The following is a 21,194-nucleotide window of genomic DNA, read 5'->3' on the forward strand; positions in this document are numbered from 1 at the left end:
TTTGCTAATCAGATGATAAGGTTTCATCTATGCAATGGAGCCAATGATTATTTTTGAACCAACATATAATTATTAAGATGCAGTCAGAGAACTTTCAGCATGCTCACAAGTGGCAGAACTAAACACAAGTAGAAATGTCATGTTGAGGTTGAGGTTCAAAGTTAGCAGCCAGTTTTCGACTCTGCAGCTGCTCTAATTACACAACTCTGTAAATTGGAATAATTTATCCTCTGCCAACTGCAGTAATTAATTTTCTCTTCAGTCAGTGGAGGGGGGATTGATCTTTCCTTTATGAAAATCTTTCTCACACAAATACCACTTTGCTCTTCTGCATTTCCAGTTCTGTAAAGGTGGAACATTGTTGTTCTGTACAACAGGTATTAAAAATCAGACCCTCAGCTTCCTTGCGTACGTGGTCATACCTGTGAGATGGTTATGAAAATGAGGACCCAATGTGTTAATATGGAGTAACCCTAAAATATTAAATACTTTGGCTTGGGTAGTTGCAAATGGTTAAAGGAGCTTTTCACATCTAGACCATTGGCTTAATTGCAGCCCTGGTCACTAATTCCATGTCTTGCCATCTCATGGCTTCTCTGTGTTCTGTGTGACATGAGTTTGTGGTTTCAGTACACTTCCCAGGGGACAAATGCCTCCATCCCCAAAACTACCAATGCCTTGCCAAGAACTGGCTCCTTAAGAAACAGAGCATAGAGGTCAGGGATTATATGGACAGAGTTCAATTTTCCATTGCACTACAGCCCCTTTGTGCCCTCTGATGACACACAAGGCTGCCAAGCCAGTGCATGTTGCCTGCCACCTGGGAATTCCCTTTGTGTAGAGGGAATCTCTGGGTGATGCAAAATCAGTGTAGCATCTTTATGCTAACTACCTTTTAGCCAGCACAGATGGTGTGGCTGGGGCAATGGGAGTTTGCTGGAACACCACTGAACTGTAGCTATTCGTGGAAGCCAGAATGATCCCTTGGGGCCATAGGCAAATAAGTGTAGGAGAGGCAGCCCTGAGGCTGCTGTCACATGCGTTGAGGGTTGAACTGATCCCTGATTGGCCCTGGAATCTGTGCAGCCAAAGTCATATAAAGTTACCTTCACCATCCTCTGTGAGTCAAGTGTAGCTTGGCTGGACCCAAGAATGTGGGTCATAGAGACTAATCTCCCATAAGCCTGTTGGTGTGTTCTGTTCAGATCAGGCAGAGCAAGTTTGGGAGAAGCATGCACAGCTGCTGCCCATGCTGTACCTGTTCTGTGGAAATAAAGAGGATCTCAGGCTCTGTAGGTGTCAGTCAGGCCCCTTCTCATGACCACAAACATAGATTAGTCATTAAACGCAGGGGAAAAATGAGCCTTGCACCTTCTGGGTCAGATCTACCAGTGTAGTAAGGTTGCTTTACATCACTCCAGCAGCCTTAAATTGGCGTAACTGGCCACTATAGAATTCCTGTGTTGGGGAATGACCACGTGACTGTGAATTGCTGTAACAACTCCTAGGCCACTGCCTCACCTCTAGTAACTTGTGCCAGAGGCTGCAGCAGCTCCTAAGTATACCAGACCCCTCATTCTGAACTCAGAGGAGCTACGCCTGTGGGAAAATTCAATCTACTTCAAGTATACAAAAGTCTACTAGGTATATGAGACCTGATTCATTTTTGCCCTTCAGCTTTAGTTCACCAGATGAAAAGGAGCCACAAGAAAGGTGTAATCTCTCCAGTGAACTGCCCCCAAGACAGGGGATCTCTCTGCTTACAATGGTAGAGATGGCTCCACTAACTCTGTGCTGCCTTCACAACAGTGACCCCTTCTTCCCCCCCAGTTCAGGAAGTGGTATGGAATGGGACAGAGACAGGGTAAGGAGAGAATTTGTGTCCTCACAATTCTGTGCCCCTGGAAAGCCTCATAGGGCTTATTGAAGCTGGGGTGCAAGTTAGGGCAGCTGTAGCCTGCTCAGGGATGCAGAAAGTGAAGCATACATCAGCACCTGTAAAGTCCTGAACAAGTGAAATGCAAGCTGCCTCTCTTCTGTCCCTTCACCAGTGCCAGGATGAACTTGTCCCATCCTCTTTTTCAGATTATCCAATGCTTCTTGAAGACTGTTTCACAACAAGTAACAGGAAAAGGAACCATTAGGAGGCAGTATACTTATAATGATCGAACACATAGAAGAAACTAGAAAGAGAGAGAGATGTATAATGTATCAGTAGAACTACTGTACATATAGTACCAATTAATGATCTAAATAGGACTACAATTTTGTTTGTTTACCTTTTGATCACAAAGGGCGGGTTCTCTCTAAAAAGACATTTGCTGTATTCTAGTTCAATACATTTGATAATCCTTCTTTGTATCACAGTTTAACACAGTTAAAGCACATCAAATACGATCAAGCTACATTTATCAGCAGAAAGCAGTGCGAGTAAAATTATTAAAAATCCTTTGAGTTTCAAAGACAAGAATACAGCGTGTTCGTTTGGTGTTTAACTTCATATGGTAGTTCAGAATGATCTGTTTCCAGTCCTTAATCTTTGCATATTTATATTTGTTTTGTTGGTGTTGGAGTTTGTGTGTGGGTTTAATAATTATGCAGGTTAAAGTGGAAGCTGAATTCACTTCAACACATTCCTGAAATCACAATTAGGTTGGGCAAGAAAAGTCAACATTTTGATTGAGGACTAACATTTGAAATCACTAAATCATTTGCATTCAGAAAGCCTGGGGCCAGGTCCTCATGGGTTGTAAATTGTCATAACTCTTTTGACTTCAGTTTAGCAATGTTGATTTGCACCAGCTGGGGATCTGTTGCTTGTTCTTAGTTTCCTATTTGATTGTTGGGCCAAAAGCTAAGGAAATGTCTTAGTCCTAGGGTTTGTTTTATAGGCATACATTTTTCCTGGAAAAGAAATTTTTCAAAATCTAAAGTGAGGATCTGAGTAGCTGAGTATCTCTGGGTGGAACAAAGGAATTGAAGAGAGGATCTAATTGTTTAATTAGTAAATGTCTGCTTGGTTAATGACATATTAATGAGTTTTTAAGACAGTCATAGCATTTACCATAAAAGACCCATGTGCGTATTCCTGGATGTACTGTATAATTAAGTAATGTGACCCAAAGGAGTCCATCATTTAAAAACCTGTCAGCTGATTCAAGTTTGATAGCAGATGAGTCAGCTCAGGAGGGTCCTACCAGGTGGAATCAGTTAGGAGTTTTGTCCCAAAGTATTTCTCTGTGTAAAATCTGTTAATCTCTCAGTAGTACAGTCTCTTTGTATGGAGACAACCGGGATTAGGATTTGCTTCTCAATCCTCTGGGTTCTTTATTACTCAGAAAACATCTGGAAGCCATGCTGGTGCTGTGTCATGAGTACTTTTCCTTCTTGCCTTTTTAGTTTCACCTATAATGAAACAAGCAAGGTAAATTTTATTTGAATTGGAGCATGGGCAGAAGGGAGGGATTTACCTTCCTGTTGTGGTATTCATCCCACTCTTTTGATACTTTTAATCTCTCTCAGCCATTTAAGACTTTTTTTTTTAATCTCAAGTTTATAGTGATACTAAGGAAGAGCAATTTTTCTTTCTTCGAATGCATGAGACTACACCAAAAGATGTGTATTTGTTTAAAAAATAATTCTCCTGACAAAAGCACTCATAGCTTTCCTCTCACAAACTATTCTCCTCATCCTCTTCAAATAATGCAGTTTTAATACTGATTTGCTGAATGTTGTAACAGTTACTTCCTGCATAAAGTCCTATGTGTTTTAAATGAGCATTTGCACTGAAAATGTGAGTGGATGTTGTGAAATATTTGCCATCCTTGTTAGAGAGCAGCCATCCTTGTTAGAGAGCAACCCAAGTCACAAAGTCTGGACCCAGATCTGAACCTGAATTTTACCAAACTTTGTGCAGGTTTCATACCTAGTGTGTGTGTAAAGAGTTGTCATTCTTTCCTCACCCATTTCCAATCCCCTTCCTGCCCAGCTACTTATGGGGTGAGAAGGAGCAGGAATGCTGCCCCTGCTTTTCCCCTGACAGCTGCACCCTTGATGAACAGAATCGTAATGTGGTTAAGGAGAGAGTTCAAGGGGCCTAAATCTACTGCACAGCTGTGTTGAGGCCAGTCATAGTCTGGCCCCAAATAAATGTGACTGCATAGGCACAAACACTGAAAAAGGCCTCTTGGCACAGTAACAGAAATAATAATTAGCAACACTGCAGTTAGAGCAGCTCAATATGTCAACATTTTTTGAAAATGTTCAGGTTTTTTTTTTTTTTTTTAAATTTCAAATTTTGAAAAACCTTTACCACTGCATAAGCTGGTTAAAGGACAGCAAATCTGTTTTAAAAATATTTCTGAAGTTTTTGCAGAAAATGTTAGTCGGATTTTTTCAAATTATCAGCCAGCTTTTACTGCAATACATGAAGGCAACATGGCTGGCAGAAAATAGTAAATCAACCAATCATTTCCAAATAAATGTGGTAAATTGCACTAACAGCCAAATTAAAGAAGAAGCCAAAAAGGCAATATAAATAGCTAGTTTTTCCCTAAATTACTTTTTACTATGGTAAATAAATATAAAGTTACACATCTAATGATATATGAAGTCTGAATTCTAATATAAGACGCAGACTGCAAGTTTTATTCGGACCTCCCCATGTGGGTTTGTATCATTAATGATTCATTGCTTATTTTGAATGCATGGTGGAGTGCAGAACATATTCTTCAGATGATAGTGCGTGTGTGGTACATTAAGAATTATGCTGAAAATGTATAATTTATTAAAATAGCTATCTAGGGTTAAGGCACAACATATATCTCAAAATTAGATGGTGATTTTAGAAATACAGATAAAACTATTTTTGAGATGACACAAAGCATAATCTTCATCTCTGAAGTTAGTAACATTCTAGCAAACTGGCAAAATGTATTTATTCATCTGTCCTCTCCTGTTTAGATTCTATTATCTGCCTTTATCGGTGTAAAATATAATCTTCACCTTGTAAAATTGGAGTGAAAGTTGAACAGCCTAGGCAAAAATCTGCTTTCCAGCCCTTTACAACAATGGTGATTATAATGAAAAAATAAATAATATTTGCCCATAAAAAAATTACTTAACCATGATCAAAAAGGTACGTAGAATTTTGCAAGGTGGATATTTGTGTGGGTATATATCCATATGTGTATGGTCAGGTCTTCAGCTAAAATCAATGGAGCTATGACAATTTACAGCAGCTGAAGATCTGTAATATGTAATATTTAAAATGTAAAAAAGAGCACATTAATAGAATGTGATAGTTAGACATCAATGACTTGGAATGAAATCCTCACCCCACTGAAGTCCTCATAAGCAGGAAATAAAAAATTAAGGTTCTCATAGCATCTTTAAGTCACCCATTTCACATATACTTACAAGTCTAAATTATCTACTTTATTAGAAAAAAAAGTTTCTGCTCAGCAAAATATCTACCATATTTCAACTGTTCCTCCAAGAAAGCTCTTTTAGTATATTGTAAACCCGTGGTGATACTATACAGTGTTCAGTTTGGAAAGCGCAGGTGTTTATCTGATATCCCTGCTTGTCCCTACTAATGGGTAACAAAAAGGAACTAAAATAGGAAAAAGGGAGAAAGAAAGATGAGAATGAGCTGAAGTGTACACAATAACGACCCTTCCTTTCGTCCTCAAATTTATGCAAGATGTGTCTCTTGATGTCCCCTTTCAAACATCGGCAACCATAAATGTTAGTGTTTTTGATTACTATTTAAGGGTCTGATCCAGCAAGCCAATTAAGCACATGAATAATTTTAAGCATGCGAGTAGTCAGTAGTACTATTTTAGTTATAATATTAATATAAATTTTATTAGTTACTTAAGTTACACATATAATGAAGTGCTTTGCTGGATAAGGGCCATGGAGCCAGAATTTAGTCTGCTTACTGACAACGTGAAACCACAAAAGAAGTGACTTGTATATGTTATCAGAATCCAGAGATTAAAATAGGGGATTCTGTACTGATCTATTAATATATGCTTCTGATAGCTCAGTTTGCATACCAAGGATATTTACATGAAATAAATATGAGCACTCACAATCCACTTGTGTGTGTTGATGTATTATATTATCTGAAAACTTATTCTGAATCTAGTTTTAGTGTGCATTTGTGTGTGGTACATTATATATATTTTATATGGATTAATACAGAAGGGGAAAAGGAGAAATACAATTGTATATTTTTATAGACTGTAGTATATTATACAATGTAGTGTTGGGGATTTTTTTTATTTGATCTATGTTTTAAAAGAAAGTGACACTGTGAAGTACTCTAGGTTTGTAAGCTTTTCCTTTGAGAGAGATATGGACCATGTGTGCAATCTGCATGCCTAGCTAGTTCTTTGATGATAAATTTGGACTCAGTGTTTAGTAAACTACAAAAAGGTGCCAAAAGCTTTGGCGTCTGATTTAGAAAATTGGCAGTGTTTCCTTGACTGCTTATTTTTTCATCCCGTCTCATTACTTTACTCCTATCAGCTTTTACCTGCATGAAGAAAGACCAAAGGAAGAAGGCAAGAAAACCCTTTAAAACTTAAGTAGCTATTACAACAAACAGAGCCTAAACCAGTAAGGGTGAAGATTCTGTAATTTTCACTCTTTACACATACTAGGTGCAATCAAACAACTTGAAGCAATAACACAGGGGGAAATATGTTTTACATAACTTGACTTCCAAACAGCGATTATCCCTTCAAGGCTATTTGTTTTTCCAAGTATCCTGCTGATTGTAGGCTCTGTGTTAAACCTGTTTTGGATGATAACCTAGCTACACCTTGGCTTTCTGTTACGTTAACCCAATTATGACTGCCTTGAATGGGCAGGAATTGTGCGGGGTTTGCCTTTTTAAATGCTGAAATAATTAAAGCTGTACCATATTTCCAGACTGTGTTACCTGCAGATGGTGGGGAAATACTTAGTGTGAAATCCTGGCCCCACTGAAGTCAATAGCAAAGCTCCCCTTGATTTCAACAGGGTCAAAATTTCACCCCTAGTATTTGCAAATGATTCTACTTGCTGTCTACATACAACAATCTGGATCAGAAACACTGGATCCATTCTCTCTTTTTATGGGCAGCAAGGTCTCTGTGTTTTCATCTATTTTATTTTCTTCAAGATTTCACTGGGCTAACTTTAAAATAACAGACTGAGAGCGCTTCTGTTCCATGTGAGGTGACAAAGTAACTGGGAATATTGTTCCAAAACAATGATACCAAGGAAAACTAAAGCTACAGAGCTTTAGCACACCACCAATAGGCTGGCCTAGCTGTCTAATAATAATGGAGAGTGCTGTTCAATGGGGGATCATTGTATGGGTTTTATGCTTAGTGCTGCCTTCTCCAGGCTGGCAGAGACTAGAAAGCCCCTGGGAGAAAAAGTATCTCACTTTACTCTTAATCTGTTAATTTTATGGCTATGTCTATTGCCGCAAAATGGACTCTGTCCTCAGTGATAGCATCACAGTCCCTAAAGTGCCTGAGCTGACAGCTGCTCCTTGACTGGATCTGCATTTCGTGGGAAGCCCCAAGCCCTGTTTAACCAACTTTCATGTCTCCCCACAACTAGTGTCCTTTTAAGGTTATCTTGCACCAAAATTGGATGGTAGTGGAGAGAACATTACTTGGAAAGAATCTTTCTCATCTGGCATTGCACCTTAGGCCTCTGCAAGTAGCAGATCTCTCCAACAGATCACCCCACTTGCCATTTTTCTCAACTATGTTCAGACTGACGGCAGCAAAATCGCCGCTGCCAGATCGATCTTTCTTGATCAGTGAGACCTGCTCAATCGATCAGGAAGTCGACTGAGTAAGTCCACCCCTTCAAGTAGCGTAGTGCTGAGCCGACGGGAACAGCGGCTCAGCGCAGTGAGAACAGGGCGCAGAAGGGAAGCAGAGCAGTCGATGTCAGTTTAGCAAACTACTCTGCGTAGTTTGCGTAAGTCCCGTCGACTGCTGCCGAATCGCACGGTAAGTGTGAACCAGTCCTCAGTCTCTCTTCTCTCCCCTTCCATTTCCCTATGCAACTTGATATTGCTCCTCTTCCCTGGGACCTAACAAAAAACAAACAAAAATCCGTTGTTGTTTAAATGAATTGTAATTAAAATTTTAAATGAGGCAGGAATTGAATTCTTCACCTGTTAAATTTCATGGCTTTCATCTGCTGCACAGATCTGCTGTTAATCTTATTCTAATACATAGGTCTTGTGCTATGCCCTTAGGCTTGAGAAACATGAGGTCTAGTAGCGTGTCAGAGGGAGCAAGTGACTGAGCCCACCTTATTGTTGGTGTTGGGGATTTCTACTACAGATGTCAGCCAGCTCCAGAAGATAATGACAGCTGCAGGGAGTCCATTGGAAAGAGTTGCAACATCAAAAATTTGAAGTAGGGAAAACCAGCTTAAAGCATCAAATATGATAAGAACAAAATAATGGACATATTTTGGACATGCTCTAAGGATGCCACCAAAATGACTTTCATGTCAAGTGATAATGTAGACACCACCTAGAAAGGGAAAATGAGGGTGACCTAGAGAAACTGTGATGGGGCCATATAGGCCCAGGAAGAGCCAAGTGGGCCCAATCAGCCAATTAACCTGCAAACAGGAGAGATTTAAATTGTGAGGAAGGAGCTAATTAGAAGGAAGCTTACCTGTGAGAGAACAGGAAGCTGGAAATAGTGTAGGGTGAGCAGCAGGGAGGAAGCCTGCAGTCCTTCTCTCTGAGGTAAGGGAGAAGAAGCACAGAAGGAAGGAGTCCAGGGGTGATAGCAGTAAGGTGGTGTAGCCACAGACATTAACTGTTCATGACATGGCCCTGGACTGGAACTCAGAGTAGAGGGTGGGCCTGAGTTCTCCTACCAACTACTTCAGAGAGGTATTGCTAAGGGCAGTGAATATGAAGACTGCTGGAGTGACATAGTCAGGGCAGTGGATGTGAGGACTGCCTGATGCTACTTGTGGAGAACGACCTTGAAAGACCATTCCGGAAGGGGAAACTGCTGAGTGGGCTGGCTGGAGGGTCGAGTCATGAAAAAGAAGCAGCGGTTTCTGGAGTGAAACAGAGAGATGGAGTGCAACCACAGGAAGGGGCATCAGCCTGGCAGAGCTAATCCCTAGAACCCCCAGGAGGAGGCGCCAGTGAGTAGAATATCTGGTCACAGAAACATTATGCAGAACAACTAAGAAAGAAGCTAAATCCATCAACATGACATTCAAAAACCTGAACAGACCAGCAAAAGCCTTAAATAAAAGGTGGACATTGATGGATGCCCTATGCAACCGAGGGTGTGGGATGATAAAGAAAAGAAAGTCTGACAAGGAAAATAATAATTTCTTTACCCTTGTTGCAGCTACTGTCAGGATCCAAAGTTGAAGGTCCTTGGTTTCAGCAGTGGTTATAGGGGTCCTAAGTCTCTGACATGCCTGCATTGTCACTGAGTGAAAGAGACAAAGTAGCACCTCACAAATCTTGGAAAGTCAGGCCTCACAGGAAGTCCTACTGGGATGCTCAAAGCCTGACGTGCATGATTGACTCACATCTACTACTTAAGCTAGGAAGTGAACTGGGTGGGCTGTCTGAATAACTGTGGAGACTCCTTATTGCTGTTGCATTGCACTCCACTCCTTTCGTCTCTCCTGTGATCTGCATCCAACCCTGTTCCTGCCTCACTCCTGCCCCTGCCCCCGGTTCCTGCCTTACTCCTGCTCTGTGCCTGATCCTTGCCTTGTCTCTGGTTCCTACCCCTATGCCTCATGCCTGACCATCAACTCTGGTTTTGACCTTCGGCTTGACTTCTGACTCTGGCTTTGAGCCTTGGTTCAACTCCTGCTCTGACCTCCTTTGTCCCAGTTCCTAACAGCTACAGGATAGGAGTAAAACATTCTGAGTTCTGTGATGTATCTAATTTGGAGGTTTATTCTTTAGCCACTGGTATGATAACATCCTCCTTTGTCACTAAATCAGTTGCTGGTCCTCTCTCTATCCTAATAATTTTAAAAAATGATACGTGGGGAGGAACCAACTGAGTGCCAATCTGTCAGTGTTTGTTCAGACATCGTATGGGATAATAATAAATATGGGAATAAAAACTCCAAATTTAGTTTGTTGTGATTTATGAGATCGTATTATGTGCAATTTTTGTAATATTTAGACATTATGTGAGAATTCCAAAAGCTTTATGAATTTTAGGACAAATGCTTATTTGTCTGAAAATTTGTACCAGAAATGTATCTTTTGTTATCTCCAGTTTAAAAGGTTTATTGTCTGATCAGAGAACAGAAGGAAATATCATACGACCAGGTGAGCACAGACAACATGAATAACAAATAATGCAAACTGTTTCCTTTGACATTTCAAACAACGCATAATCTGAAAATTGTTCATGCAAACTATTTGGTGGATTCTTTCAAGTAAACATATATGTGAATCAAATCAGGATCATTTCACAAAAATTGGCTAAATTAGTAATAAATGCTAAGTACTAAGATGCCTTAAGCATTTTTTTTTTTTTTTGCATTGGCAATTTTATATCCTTTTAACAAAAGTAAATTCATGTGTTCATACTTCCATTATTAAAACACTGGTGCAATACCTATCTTCTTCCTCCCATTTTAGAACCTGAGACAGGTTTCTCGCAATATTTAAGAATCACTTTACTCCCCTTTAGAAATACAGTGGAACACCCATCTTGCAGCAGTGTTCTAGCTGCCTTGGATCATTAGGGCAAGTCAACAGAGAAGGTAGAAACCTTAAGGAGTCAAATGATCACAGGTCATGCCTTCTGCAGTAAAACTGGCATTGCTGACGATTTAAGAACTTTGAATGGTGCACTGCAACTCAGTAAGGAAGGCTATGAAAGCTCCACAGTTCTGTAAATTTGCTATCATTTTCCTACTTTCTGCTCTTTCTGGAGAGCAGGATTCCCTAAAAGAAACAGTTAAGCCTAACAATTGGAAGAGAGAACAAGCATTACCATCTCTGCCACTGACATGCTAAGTGATAATGGACAAAGTTCTTTAATTTCTTTGGGCCAAGTTCTGTGGTCCTTAATTGAACCAAACTACCATTGGCTTCAGTGGAAGTTGGGCTTTATTATGAGAGCCCATTGGTAAAATGGCTAAAATAATAACTTACTTCCCAGGGGTCATTGTGAAGATTACTTTAACATGAAAGTGTTTTGAGATACTTCAGTGGAAGGATCTAAAATCTTAATGTGAGCCCTACGGTGAGAAGAGTTAGAGGGGTGGAACTCTCTGCTCCTTCTGTAGGGAAGAAGGGGAAAAGCCAGATCTGCCCAGCTTCATTTACGTGAATTATAATCTTACTTGCTCATAATTCCACCTACTGTGTTTTACAGCTTTGGTTGAAATTGGTTTATGATTTGATTCTATAAATCAGAGATGATGATTATTATTACAACTGTATTCCTGAACCAGTATAGGAATGGTGCAGGATATGCCCTGGAGTGAATGGATCACCTTGAGTTTATGGGTATGGGACTTTGTTTTTGAAATGAAAATCAAGCTTAAGAGAAGGGATGGGAGGAAATGGGCTCTGTTCTAGAGACCAGGAACTCCAGGGTCTTGTTTTGCTCTGGGTTCCCCACCTGCAAATTTTGCACTTTGTATGGAGGAAATCTGAAGGCCCGGACCAGACTGAGGGCAGTGGCAGTGTGGAGCTGACTTTGCAGCAAGGCCAGCAGCAGTACAGAGCTGACATAGCAATACACTGGCCCACCAAGCCCTCGGAAGCAGAGCAGGTATCACAGAACTAGATCAAGTAGCTGCACATTAGAGCAGGACCTGGCAAGGACTGGATCTCTCTGGACAGGCACAGACCAGTGGAAGACAGCCACTCCTTGACACCATTTGACTACCGTTGAGTCCCAGTGGACTCATGAATGGGGTTTTAGGTGGGTGGGTTTTGGGGTGAGACTCAGAGTCTGCCCCTTCACAAGTTGGACAATTATAATTTGGAACTCTGGGGTTGATCAAATTCCTGGTGCCCTGAATTGGGTAGCTCAATTTATTGTACGTGACTACACATCATGTTCATGTTTTTTTTAATTGTTTTTCCATTTTCCCCAAATAAAGATACTTGTGGGTCCATGTTCCTAAAAGACAGCTGAGTGCTCACGAATGCAGAAGAACCATCTGCAAAGGTGACCAGACTGTTTTATTTTAATTTCTCAGAGCCAGCTCTGGGTGCGGGCTCCAGCTATTGTGTTATTTGTTGTTAGAAAAGGGACTCTAGGCCAATTAAACCCAGCGCTTGTTGTTGCCAGTGGCACTTGGCAGAAAGATTACATTGCCAAGGTGCTGGATCTTTGTTCAATGTTCATTCCAGCTGCATGCAGACTTGAGAGTGAGATGGAAACTTTACACCATTTCTCCAGAATCCATACGATAACACCTGATGCTTAGACCATAATCACATAATTTGTCTCTCTCAGATGGCTGTTTCTTAGGTAAGATCAAGCTGCTAAAAAGATTGTCATGTCATGAGGTCCAAGGGATTGAACTGCAAGGTGTATCAACTGCATTTGGTTGGCAGCCCAATAAAAGGATTGCCTAATGAGATAGAATTAGAAACTTTCTTTTCACTCTGCTTTTATTCCAGTCCTAGATAACATGCTAAAATTAGCATGTTAGGATTAGTAGTATAAAATTTAGGTTTGTGTAAGTATTAAGGCCTGTGTATAGAATTTTGGGCCTGCTTGCCTGCCTGAAAGCTAAGGTCTTCAAGATACACATGTAAACAAGAACAAAGACATTATTTGTTACTCTTGCCTACCCAAGTCCTATTGCACACTTAGACGGGTTTGCGGTGAGGCCAGCTTTCCGGAGGGAGTCGAGCACCGCCTCCACTTTCCCCAGGTGCGTTTCCCAGTCAGGGCTATGGATGACCATGTCATCCAGATAGGCAGCTGCATACTTGGTGTGGGGTCTCAGCAGGTGGTCCGTCCAACCTCTGAAAGGTTGCAGGGCCCCCATGGAGTCCGAAGGGGAGGACAGTATATTGAAACAGGCCATCGGGAGTGGAGAAGGCGGCTTTCTCCCTGGTGTCTTTGTCTAGGGGGATCTGCCAGTAGCCTTTTGTCAGGTCTAGGTTGGTCAGGTAGCGGGCCTTGCCCAACTGGTCCACTAGCTCATTGATACGTGGGATTGGGTAGGCATCGAATTTGGATATCTTGTTCAGCTTCCTGAAGTCATTACAGAAGTGTAGGGTGCCATCAGGCTTGGGGACTAGGACGATCAGGCTGGACCACTGGCTGTGGGACTCTTCAATCATCCTGAGTTCCAACATCCTTCTTACCAGATGGGTTTTCTTTGTTACTATGAGAAGAGCTAAGGGATGTAGTTAAAATGTTTCAAGGTGTAGTGTGGATCTGCTGTATGAATGTACAAATGAAGGTAAGGACAGACTCCAGAGCAAGATCAAGGAACTGATTGGGAGGAGCAAGAGGGTTAAAGAGAGGTGTGAGGGAGAAAGATTAAAGAGCCATAAAGTGACCATGGCCAAAATACAACCTTGCTTCCTACCCTTTCCATGAACAGAGAAATCTGTACCAGCAGTGGAGGTAAGGGTGCCTAAAGATAATCTGACACTCCAGGATTTGAAATCAAAAGCAGAGTTAACAGACCACCTTAAGAGACACGAGCTGCGACTTGGGCATAGGGGAGGGGGAAAACAGGTAGAGGTCAGGCTCTTTACCCTGACCAGGTTAGGGCTGTAGGGAACGGGGCTGTCCTGTTAACTCAGAGTACAACCTTCGAATATCTGGCAAGGACAGCTGGCACTCCCCGCCGGTGGATATGGCAGCAACTCCCACTCTCCTCTCAGAGCCAGGATAGGGGTTAGGAGTGCAGGTTTCCAGATGCTTTGGCCTATTTGTTGTTACTGTCTGTACTTTTCTTGGCTTAGGTTTTCCTTTCTTCCAACTCCGCTTCTTCCCTCCCACTCCTTCTCTCTGCTTCTTCTTCCTCCGACCCCCATTCGGACCCCCATTCGCCACTGCTTTTTTCCTTTTGTGTGTGCTTTACGTTTTAAAAGTTAAGGGTTAAAGCCACAGTTGGGATGCTGAGGAATGTTGTTGCTGTTAGCCAGTACTTTAAAATTATCTCACAGGGTTAGTCAGTTGCTTTCCACCTCCCCACCCTCCCATGTCCCACACTTCTCTAAAATCTTAATGGTGGGAACTTTGGATACCCATGTAAAAAGCTTTTGTGACAAAGCACAGACAAAGGCAGCTGTGTTGCAGAGATTGTAGTTGATGGCTCAGGTTTTACAACCAAAATGCACCACCTTAAGAAATGAATAAAATGCATAAGAATCAGCTCAGTAAAGCTGTAAAAACAGCGGCTGATAAACACAGCAGTCTGAAAAAGAGAATGGAGGGTTTTAGATCACAGAACTATTTTGCCAGTGAAATGTTAAAAGCTACGGCAGCAAAGAATGATATAATAAAGCTAAGATACAGTAAATTGAATGCAGAAGTAAGTGATTTAAAGGAAAAGTAAAGAGTTAAAAGTAGCTTTTGTAGAAATTAATACTACAGGGGTTGAAGGAAATTAAACAGTTGGGAATTGTGGAAAAGTTAAAAGGTAACAGTTGTGGAAATGTTGAAAGGGTGACTGTTATAAAAAGAAAAAAGAATTCTTGGTTTAATAAAACCCAGTAATGTAAATATATGTGTAACTTGGTACAGTCATATTGGGTTGAACCCTGATAGTTAAACAAATTATACAAAGGGTTCGGGTAGTGGCTACTACCACCACTATGTTTTGTCCTTGTGAGCCTTTATAGCTATTCTGAAGGAAAATGGGCTCTTTTCCCAAAGAAATGGTCTGTAAATAATCCATTGTAAATGACTACTGCAGGCAGCAGTCAGAGAGACAATCTAATTTGAATCATTTGACTACTGGACAATTTAGTCAAAATCACAAAAAGGAAATAAGGGGTTTTCATTGGAACTTGGCTGTCTCTGAGTGTACAAAATGGGAATGTAATCTGGGTACGGATGTGTAAAAACAATTGGAGCAGTGCAAGGGATGTTAAACAAAAAATTTTTTTTTAAAATATATTGTACATATTTTTGTGTAATTATGTAAACGTTTAAGGACCAAAACCAACATTTCTGGTTTGTGGAACCCTATTTTGTATGTTTAAAATGGATTGGCTCATTATATATTCCACTACATGCCTATTTGAATTTTTCATTTGAAATTGCAAAAATTATAAACACTTTGTGCCACAGACAGCTAGTGTTGTTTGGCTTTATTATTAAGTATTTAGCCTTTTGGGTACCTCAATGATTTATAAAGTTCAATCTCTGTTTAAAAACAAGAGGACACGGTCATGGCTGTGGCAGAGGCAGCTGGAACAGTATAGTAAAAAAATATTCTGGATCTTTTTTTTTTTTTTATTATTTGGTAATAAAGAGCAGCTAAGTGCTGCAGGAAAAAAAAACCAAAACAAAACCCCCAAAAGTTAAAAGAATAGTGCACAAGGAAAGCAATGTTAAAACCACCAAGCCTTAAGGTGGCTCTGAGTAATCAAGCTATCACTTTGTTAAGGGTAAAAACTCTAAGTACAAAATAAACAGTTACACTTTATATAAAAATTATTATGACTAATATAATGTTGTAGAAGAAATGTGCATTTAATGTGGAAGAAATGTGCATTTTCCCAAGAAAGATGCAATGCATATTGTAGAAGGGGTAAAAGAAATGTAAACAAATATGCTACTTAATTAAAATGCTACTAGAGCTCCAAAAGGAGCCACAATAGGTTATATTTTCTTTTTCAGATTGCTGTGTGTTCTGAACGGAGAAAGTAAAAGTGGAAAGTAATCAGAAGTCTGGTGAAAATGGAAAGAAAAAAACTGATCAGAATTATTGCCCTTTGTCTTAATGAAAATGAGAGCCTGGAAATCAAAAGCTCCCCTGAGGCTGTTATGGGAAGGCCCATGGAACAGTGGGAAAAATTACTTACTCCAGTACCTGGGGAAGTCAGCTAGACACGGCTTAACACAAGAAGTACAAGTACAGCAGGCAGTGGCCTGGCAAGATAAACAAGGAGCAGCAAGGGTCAAACCACGGTATAACCTGTCCGAAAAGCATGATTAACCTGTGGTGGGAGATTGAATGATGTACCGGATTCCAGGATGACACCATCCATTCCCAGCTCCTAAATGCCAGAGCCTTACCTAGTCCTTGACTGATTAGGGCCCAGCCTGCTGCAACGGGGAATAGAGAATGGAGGAGAGGAATCAGTTTATTGCACACAAATAAAAAGGTTCAAAAAGAGGGTTAAGAAGGAGGAAGCATAAATTATATCTCATGTTTTTTACAGGTGAAGCCACAAAGGGAAAACAAGGACCACCTGGCTCAGGAATGGCATGGCACAATTGTCGCTGTTGCAATTCCTACCCAGATCCCATGATGTGAGGTAGCAAAAGGAGGAAACGTGCACTGCTACACCCCCAAGTTGTGGTGAAGAGGTAAATGAGGACTTTAAGGATCTACCCAGAAAATATTGTACCAGCAATCCTCCCATGGGAATTTGGCAGTATCAGAATGTGGTGTACAGATCAGAGGAGGAGGGATCCCAACCCAGTGGAGAATATCAAATTTATCAAGAAATTGCATGGTATTTGTCATGGTTAATGACAGTGGGAAACACAGTTATCCAACCATGTGGTTTGCTATGGAGGGCCCCAAAAAATCTAACCCTCTGGTATCCTGGGGTGTGTGAATGATCTTTGGGTTATGGGATCCCACAATTAGGGTATGATTTCACTATGTTTGATCATAATGTTACTTCCATAGAGGAAGATCCCTGGATGTGCAGTTGTTATGCACATATTAAATTGGGCAAAAAGTCCCACTTGGGACGTTGGGTATATGGCAATTTAATTGTTTTACAGAATGTAACCCTACGGTTAATATGCATGACAAACTGGAAGAATCCAAATTTAAGTTGGCCACTGCCTGGAACTGAGAATATTCCCCGATGAGCAAACATGTGGGAGCCACAATGGGAGCAGGTGCAATGAGCACTTTTCAATGTGTTTTTTCAGTCTATTACACGGGTGGTATACCCCAAAGAATGGTGGTTGTACCATGTAGACCCCAATTGCAGCACATACACAGAAGGGTTGAAGCGACAATTTGATTGGGGGGTGAGGTGACACACATGGGATTGTTGATGGAGAAGGGATTTGTGGGCAGCAGAAAACACAGGATTGGATGCATGGAACCTGGGGGAAAATTTGGTAACCAAGTGACTGATAAGCCAAAATGTGAAACTATAACAGCAAATCAAAGAAATAATGGCACAACAGCTATCCACAATTGCAACAGAATGGAAAAGGGCAGTAGAGGCGAACCTGCGATTAACTCAATGGACAGGAGACCTCTGACATGGGTGGGTAATCGCTTCAGAAGGTTAACTGGGGGGAGGTGTGTACAGGAATAAAAAATGCTCAGCTAGCAATGCTGATGAATGTCATGAGGGATGCATGGTCGGGATGGTGGCCTTCAGCTTTGAATTGCGAAGCTGGCTCATATCTATCTACACTTGCAAAAACATACCTGTCCACATGGAAAATAATATTCCCAACTTGTGGGGTCAGGTCTTGTGTAATAATTACCCTGATACCATGGAAAGGGAAGGCAACTAAGGTAGTCCTCATGAGTCCCTTTGGGAATAATAAGAAAGGGAGGAGTTCACTGGGAACTGTTGGGAGACAGATTGGGAGGGTGGAATGGTGTAAACTGGACAATAATTGAGCTAAACAATTGTCTATCCAGGAGAGAGATCTGGATGTGTCCCTCCACAATGGCGATGGAGGAACGGAGACAATGGCCTTTTGCAAAAGCGGGGCATTTAGGTGTAATGTATATAGGATATGGAGTGTTTTGCTGGGAATGTATACAATCCTGTAATATAACACTAGGGAGCAGAACTGCACCAGCATATAACCAAATTGCACACATCTATATACTGCTATCAGAACTATGCTGCACAAATGGATCAATGGAACTATTTGTTGTGGACAATCAAACCAGTACATACTACCCCCTTCCATACCAAGTGGTCAAGCTGGTATGGACAATACCCCATTTCTCTGTGGACGTTCAATGAACTCATAATATGGACAAAAGCACACAAAGACTGCAGGAAGAGCTTGTTGCAACTGCCAACGATTGGACACATTTAAAAAATACACTCCAAAATGGTGTTGAAAGAATCTTAACCCTGTCAAAAGACGAGAAGCCGTGTTTCTGGTGGTGGCCAGGATGTTGGATCATATTACAAGGGTCAGGTTTCTCAATGTTGCTGTGGATCATTATGGCAGCTGGCCTATTATTAAGTATACTAATCCTGCAATGCTTATGGCAATGGTTAAGGGGAACATGAATCCACAAAGCACAACCATTAATTATAACACATAAGTAACATGATAGACTGTCCACTGAAGTCTAACAGATAACCTGGACCCAACTTCCTCTGGCCCATTGCTATGGGGAGTCTGAAACACAATTTAGAACATGTGTGGTATGCCCGTAAGAGGGAAGGTGCAGGGCACTATACTGCACAAGGAGCAGTTGTACAAAGGGAGCACCAAGACATTCCATCTTGAGGCCTGGCCCTATCAGAAAATGTGCCACCACATGTCCTATGCTTTTCCCAGAATACCTGGGCAGGAAGATCCCAGAAGAAAAAGAGAAAAAAGAGGGTGCACTAGGATTGGTAGTATAAAATTTAGGTTTGTATAAATATTAAGGCCTGTGTATAGTATTTTGGACCTGCTTGCCTACTTGAATGCTAAGGTCTTCAAGATACGCATGTAAACAAAGAACAAAAGCATTGTGTGTTACTCTTGCCTACCCACAACCAGATGTTTTCTTCATTACTGTGAGAAGAGCTAAGAGATTAAGTTAAAATGTTTCAAGGTGTAGGAAGGGTTTGATATGTGACTGTTCAAATGAAGGAAAATTCTGACTCCTCTTCAAGACAGATGACAGAGCAAGGTCAAGCAACCAGTTGGGAGGAGCAAGGTGGGTAAAGGGAGGAGTGAGAAAGAAATACTAAAGAACCATAAAGTGACCATGGCCAAAACTATAACCTCACTCCTTACCCCTCCTATGGTATACAAAGGAGGCGGTACCAAAGCTCCCATACTCAAGACCCTCCAAAACAGAACATGACCATAAATATAATTTATGGTAGAATTAAGCCTACCAAGACGAAGGGGGAGGAGGGAGCTCTGTCGGTGTATGGAGCTAGAGTTAAGGAAAGAGGGAACTGTTTGGGCAATAGAGCTATGGCTGGCGGGAAGGAAGCTCTATCAGCATATAGAGCTAGAGCTATGGTTATGGGAAAGGAAGCCTGACTGGTATGAAGGACTTTGGTTTTATGCTTGCTTGTTTAGCCATAAAAAACATTGTATTGCCGACAGTTTGGACTCTGGCCTGCTGCTTTCTGTGTGGGAACATGTCTGGGAACTGAGAGAGAAGGTGCACGGGAGCCCTAACATAGCACACCAAGGAAAGAGTATGCATGAAGTCTTAGATTTAGAACCTCTTTTGTTCCTATAAGTAACTTTTGAAACCAGCAGGCTTCAGAACTTGATAGGATAAAATTTTTATTTTTAGCATATAGGGTTTTTGTTTTAACCTGTTCTCTTTGATCTGAAATTTAAGATGCTGACCTCAAAATATGACATCTCTGTGATGGCCTTTGCGATACCCAGGATTGTGAGGCACCTCTCTGCTTTTTTGGCTCAAGCGAGAGGGAGTCTTTCTTGTGGTAGCTGGATGCTAGCTCCCTACTGTCATCAGTCTGTCAGCCCCTCAAGCACTCCAGTCTGTTTATACCAGCCATAACATTGCCATGGAGGTTAAGAAAAAGGTGCACCAACTCCCTTTGTCCCCTTGAATCATTCTTCTGTAACACCCAGCCCCTGGCACTGGCTAATCACAGAAATTCCAAATTCTCTGCATCCAAAGGTGCAGTGTACCACAATTTATCAGTTTTACCTTAAACCACCACTGCTGATAATCATGCAGCACTCATGAGCACTTATAATGAAACAAAAGTAAATTTATTTAATAAAGGTTTAACTAGAGGTGAGAGAAAGTGATGGAAACAACTGGTTACAACACAAAACAAAATTGTAAAACATGAACTGTTGAGTCTACGCTTACCAATAGTTACCTTTCCTGTATAATAAAGTAGGTTTCCCTCCAAAGTTCAGTCCATTGCAGAGCTAATGGTTTCACAAGTGCCAGGATCCAAATGTTCATGAAAACCCCGTCCTCTCACTCCTTAAAGGGTTTCCTCAGTGAATGGATACAGAGTGCTTCTCCCTTTTCTGTGTCATACTGAAAGCAACCTTTTGTTTCTATTCACAGAGAGGGTGAACCACTGTTTTGTTGTGAAGTTTCTTTTTTAACTTTAAGTGATTTTGATGGTTTGTCATTGCCTCTCATGGTTTCCCATTCAAAGTCAGTATTGTGCAAGGCTAAATAATTAACCAAACCCACCAAATAGAGAGGGATTACAAACTTCACCCATCCACCAGAGAGGGGTTACAACTCCCCCTTGCCAGAATAGGCCATCTCTGAGACACAGTATCTCCTTGTGACTAATTTCTGCTCCAAGTCCATAAAGCACACTATCAATATCAATATATTATTCCTTAAATATTACCTGCATATCATCTCACAATGATTATGAACCTTGACAAGTTAGGAGTTTTCTGTAGATAGCTTACATGTTATTCTTTATGGATAAATATCCTGTAAGACATGTGTTTGGTGTAGTGAGTTTCTCAGATCTCAAGTGAGAGCTGTTTTACAAAAAACAGGAGTTCCTTTGGCTAGAAGCCTCAGTGTTTCAACCTCTCATAAACTGATAAAGCTAAAGAGGAGAAACAGCTTGGGAGTTCTGCTGTCAGCATTCTGCTACGTTGCCAGAAAACTGTGATCTGTCTCAGCCCTTTCATTCACCTAATCCACATTCATCTCATATTTTTGTTCTCTATGGGCTTGATCCTGCAACCCCAATGTATACAAATAGTCCTTGATCACCTGATTAGTCCCATTGGCTTCAATGGGACCCCTTGAGTGAT

The 21,194-nt window shown here is 41.0% G+C and overlaps 1 long non-coding RNA gene across 2 annotated transcripts; it reads left to right on the plus strand.

The window, feature by feature from the left end:
• The first annotated feature begins 3,251 nt into the window (after positions 1–3,251).
• On the plus strand, positions 3,252–18,500 carry LOC137166575 (uncharacterized). 2 transcript variants are annotated; one of them, XR_010923735.1, is made up of 3 exons: positions 3,252–3,424; positions 12,148–12,215; positions 15,864–18,500. It is a non-coding gene; the product is annotated as an uncharacterized lncRNA (long non-coding RNA). The 2 variants fall into 2 exon arrangements; XR_010923734.1 differs by having other exon boundaries at positions 16,409–18,500.
• The last annotated feature ends 2,694 nt before the right edge of the window (positions 18,501–21,194 follow it).

The sequence above is a fragment of the Emydura macquarii genome, unplaced genomic scaffold (genome assembly GCF_026122565.2).
Source record: "Emydura macquarii macquarii isolate MOO-44397 ecotype Brisbane River unplaced genomic scaffold, CSIRO-AGI_Emac_v2 contig_2890, whole genome shotgun sequence".
Lineage (NCBI taxonomy): Eukaryota > Metazoa > Chordata > Testudines > Chelidae > Emydura > Emydura macquarii.